The sequence below is a fragment of the Cupressus sempervirens genome, chromosome 5, assembly GCF_028749045.1.
Source record: "Cupressus sempervirens isolate cs-2001-9-10 chromosome 5, ASM2874904v1, whole genome shotgun sequence".
Classification (NCBI taxonomy): Eukaryota; Viridiplantae; Streptophyta; class Pinopsida; order Cupressales; family Cupressaceae; genus Cupressus; species Cupressus sempervirens.
The window spans coordinates 726,951,602-726,957,184 of record NC_143122.1 but is presented as its reverse complement, the minus strand read 5'-3'; the positions used below and the strand labels follow the sequence as shown (position 1 = coordinate 726,957,184).

Here is a 5,583-nt window from a genome sequence, read left to right as displayed (position 1 = left end):
CCTTCAGTACTAGGTACTTGAAATCTCCCTTCAACTATCTATTCTCATTGCACATTTTCAAATATTCCTTCTTGATCTCTACATGTCTTAGCCTTATAATTTTGCATTATACAAATACCTTGACATCTTCTATTACTATCAATTGGAAAGGAATTGATGATAGGGCATTGCCTTTATCAACTTCTACTACCTTGAAAGGATAGAGTTTGTATTCATATAGGGTATTTTCTATAATCTCAAACAATAGTGTGATACCAACATTCACTTCCATGGTGATCCTATGAAATCTTGTCTTTAACTTCAATCCTTTCTACAAAGTTTGTCGCTTGATTCTACTACTCAAATTGGGTTAACAAATGATCAATTTGATCTTCAGAAAATACTTAACTCTTGAATAATTGACTTAGTAGATCACAATATGCACTCACACTTAGCTCCAGAAGTCACTCATCAAAATTATAAAGTGAAACTTTATTAGGTTTTCCTTTTATTTATTTTCCAAAAATTTCCCAACAACTACAAGGACATATCATCACCAATTTAATATTCTTTACCGATAATAATAGTTTACTATAGTAGGAAATTTCTTCCTTGTTAGGAGCTACAAGTTGCAACCATCTAAATGGATTACCCCATTAGAAGTGACTAATATATTGTTATGTGTATCTAGAATCCATATCAAAGAATATCCTAGTAAGGTATATTATCCCCCTATTATAGCCTTGAACTAGTTAAGGGATTTATTGACCAGTAATGTTAAGAAATACCTTGCTTAAAGGATCTTAGCAACTTGTTGATTTTTTTAGCAAAACAAAAAATATTTGACATGTAAGTACCTTCTTCAAGAGCTCATTAGATCCTTCATGCTTTGTATCTATCAATACAATCCTTTTATGTCCCCTTGGAGATCATATCTGTGACCACTCATTGATTCTACTACAATTCTTCATATCAACACTTAATTCTTATAAACTATTTTTCGTTATCCTTGACTCTATTTATTCAATCCTAGCCTTCAATTAGAAAACCTAATTAGGGTTCTAGATTCCTCAATAGCTTCCTCTAGATTCCATTTCTTATTCAAACCTTCTTACATCTTTGAGCATATCAAATTGATCTTTCTTTGCTTGTCATTCACAATATTTGTTTGCCGTTCACTATATTTTTATTTTATTTGCTAACACATTTGTTGAATTCACCAAAAAAATCTATTCACACATCCCCATAAACTATTTCATTATGCACTATATTATATGTAGATAGTTTCACCCTTTGTTAAGATTCACCAAATCTTGCTCCATTGTGATCAAACATGAAATTTATCAAAATTGTTATAAACTTCACATGTTCAGAGAATGATTGGTTATCCTATTTACCTATTCACCAATATCTACTATTTATCGATAAGTCTTTACCTATTGACTCTCCACCTATTGGTCAATCTATGCACCAATAAATCTTGTATTTTAGTTCACCAGTAAGACTTCACATGTTTGTTCTTACCTATATAACTTTATCAACATTTCCTAATTGACTTGTTTGTCTTTACTACTTTCTTTTATTGGTAGGTTATTCATATTTACCTATTGCATCTACCTAGTGTAACTTCACAAAAATGATTTCACTTATGCAATGACTTACTAGCAATAACAACCATATTCCCATGGCATAATCAATAACATTATTACAATTTTCCAACCATTACATTTTTCAAAAAATTTATTGTACCATAACCATTTAGTATGCCCCCTCATGATCCTTCATATACCTACTTACTTACAAGAGCAACCATAATTAAAATGTACTTATAATTTCTCTTGTAGTCATGGCCATTTCTAACCATTGCCAATGTAATATAGGTGATCCATCTATCCATAAAAGAGCACCCTACATTACGCAAGTGATTGTTGTTATTTCATTCTTAACTTTATAAATATCAATAAGGGATTCACTCCCAAATTGGGGTGTTTTAAAACTTTATATAGTGTTCTAAATGAAAAATTAAAAGTACTAAAATTAATAAATATTTGAGACCCTCTAAATATTATTATTTGTAGTAGGAGAAAATTGAAACTTGAGACCTTCAAAATCCTAATATTTTGAACTTCTATAAAATACAAAAATTGTACCAAATAAAGAATAAAAAATATTCTCTACAATTATTCCCCATTCAAATTCTCTTTTTATCCATCAATATCTCCCATTCTTTTATTTGGGATAAAGATGGATTCACTTAATATGTCCATTTGAAATAAATTGATCCCCTTAACTTAAACATTAATATCTAATTTCCATCATATGTTGTACCTATAATTAAAGTCCAAGTCTACAATTTTAAATAATAAAATATTAAAAATATTTGGAAAAATATTATTATTTAAACATTTTACTAAAATTCTTAAAGTGTCCAAGTTAGGAAACTTATGTGTATAACTGTAAATACAAAGTGTACTCTCAAAGTTAGTGTTATGAACTTTGTACAAAAGTGTATAAAAATATAATACTAAAAAAATATTAAGGAACTTTTAAATCGTTTTATTTTGATATTTTCCTCAAACTACTAAAAGTGTCCCCCACCCCAGCCCCCCAAAAAAAAAAATTTCATTATGTGTACAAATATCTAACCTTTTTAGAGAGGTATTTCAAATTCATTGATAATCTTAAATGAACTTTCCTGTAATAATTTATAAAGCTTTCTTTATTTACAATTGAGATGTCAATCACCTCAACTTTTTTTCCCATAAAAATACTTTTAATTTTTATATTGACATTTCAAATAAAATGATTACCCCAACCTTAATTTCCAAAACTTACCCCATTTATAATTGAAATCTATCCAAATTATTGCATCACCCTCTATCCAAGGTGTTCTCATACAAGTCATTAGAAAAATGGTAGTGAAGGGAGGTAGAGTAGAGGAATTGTCTAAATGATTTTCTATCCATTTTAATACTTTTTACAAACTATTAGAAAAGTCCCAATTTTTTTTTATATAATATTATATATACAAATATCTAATCTTTTCTAAAGAAAGTATTTTAATTACATTGATCATCTTAAAGAAACATTCTTATAGTAATTTCTAAAACTTCCTCTATTTCTAACTGAAATCTAAATCACTTCAATTTTTCCTTAAAAATGCGTTTAATTTTTATGTCGACATTTCAAATAAACTAATTATCTCAACATTTATTTCCAAAAAAAATGGGTATGTGTAGGATCATGGTGTGCCAAAAAGTGGCGATCTGAAAAATATGTAGTTCTGAAATGCCTCAAAGAATTTCAAAATCTATTCCCACTTTTTTTCCACCCATCCTGATACTAAATGAAAACAATTAATTCCTACTATATCTTTCAATACCAACCTTATATGGTCATCTTTAAAACATCCCAAAAATGTGTTTTTGGCATGTTCTTATGTGTTTTTTACTTCAAGCATGTAGCTGACGACTTTTTTTTACCCAAAATTTGATGTAATGAAAAGGGTTTCTTAAGAATGTTCTTAGCATTTCATAAATGTAAGTTTTGTCAAATTAAAAGTTCAGTAAGTAATTATTACTTATTTTCTAATAGAGTTAGCTACAAAGTGTTGATTGACACACTGGTTGAAAAATAGCTCTAACTTTCAAATCCTATAAGATTTGTGAAATCCAAAAGATGCGTCACATTCTATGCTTTAACTAGTATAAGAAAGAAAAAGAAAAACTTAATTTTGATTCTTTTTTAACTAATTAAGGTGGTCAGGCATACACCTACTTTTTATTTTTGCCCTGAAATTTTTGTAGTATTGCATTAAAATCCAAACTTTTAACCAATCAAATATTTTTTTCTCTAGATAAGGCCTTGTAGTTTAGAAACTAGATTCAATTTCTTACAGAATATTTTCTTACAACTTTTTGATATAATGTCCAGAACCACTTTAAAATTATGTGTCAAGTTGACATAACCTTGATTTGCTGGTTTTTCATTGCCACTTAAGGCCATAGTTTGGTACACCATGATCCTGCACATACCTAAATACACTATTTATAATTGATGGCACCACTCTTACCCTACTTCTCAAAAACCCTCTAGATAAGGCAACTTAAATCTCATTATTTGCATTTACCAACAGTTGAAAATGTCTTGGTGTTCAGTTCAATGTGAACCAGGTGTTCTGACACAAATCATTGGAGAAATGGAAGTGAAGGGAGTTAGAGTAGTGGAATTACATTCTCTAGACTCGCAATGTCTAAATGATCTTATACCCATTTATGGCATTATCTTGCTGCCCAACTATAGATTACCAGAGAATGATAACAGGCCTGTATTGGATCTTCCGAATATCTTCTTTTCAAAGCAACAACTCAACAATGCGTGCCCAACTCAGGCCATAATTTCCATACTCATGAACTCTCCATCTCATGTGCAAATTGGTCCACAACTCTCCAATTTGAAGGAGTACAGTAGAAATTTCAACACCACTGCTGAAATCTATTTGTATTACAAATAACAATGTACTTCGTGAAGCTCACAACAGTTTTGCCAAAGAAGAGGCTGCTGCTTCTACTTCTCAAATTGATGGGCTTACTTTCATTATCTATTTGCCAGTTGATAACATTGTTTATGAATTAGATGGGACGAAAGAAGGGCCCATCTCTCTTGGCCGCTTTGATGGAGCTTCGGATGGTTTGGATTGGTTGAATGTTGCTCGCCCAAAATTTCAACAAAGATTGGAGAAGTGCATGGAAAGCAACATAGAGTTTAGCGTGTTGGGTGTTATGAAAGATTGGAAACAAGAGCATGTTGCCCGTCTGGAGAATCTCTAGAGCAGGAAAGATCAGGTTGTGGAGGAATTGAGAGGGAAGACGGATGAAGGAAGCAGAGACAGAATCTGAGATTGAAATTTTGAAGCAGAAGATATCAATGGAGGATGAGAAGATGAGAAGTTGGAAGAGGGAGAATGAAACTAAGCATAACTATGCACACTTTTTTAAAAATTTCTTCAAGCTTTTATCTGACAAGGGTAAACTCAACAATGTAATTGAGAAAGCCAAGTCCGGGCAAAAGAAATGAGAAATCTTGATCAGTGGTGGGAAAAATGTGGTGAAACTCTGCAATCATGATATTTGATCTATTTAATTTTTATTTATAATTAGAATGTTTTACCAAGATTTAATATAGGCATGCACGTTGCTGTTAACTTAATACCTCTATCGGAGAGCGTACGGGCTTCGATCCCGCGACCACTGATATCAAAATAAATTTGTACATAGAATAATATTTACGATTTTCCGTTGAACGATTATTATTATTACTATGAAATTTCGTAATCATGCAGTTTACATTATTATGGAATTTCGTAATCATACAAATATCAAACATTTTCTAAAGAAAGTATTTTAATTACAAAGATAAATTTAGTTAACTATGAGAGAGTCTTGGCAATGAATTTTGTGGAACTTAAGAAAAGGCGCTGGACCATAAAAAACGTCAAAGTTTGGTGATTTTTATTTTTATTTTCATGTTATTTTCTAAAATAAAAGATTTGGTAAAAATTTATTCTATAAACTGTTTTTTTTGAAATTTGATGAATATTTATTC

General features: G+C 30.4%; 1 pseudogene; it reads left to right on the top strand.

Annotated features, from left to right (window-relative positions):
• Positions 1 to 4,120: 4,120 nt before the first annotated feature.
• On the top strand, positions 4,121 to 4,808 carry LOC149558031 (ubiquitin carboxyl-terminal hydrolase 2 pseudogene; annotated as a pseudogene).
• Positions 4,809 to 5,583: the final 775 nt, after the last annotated feature.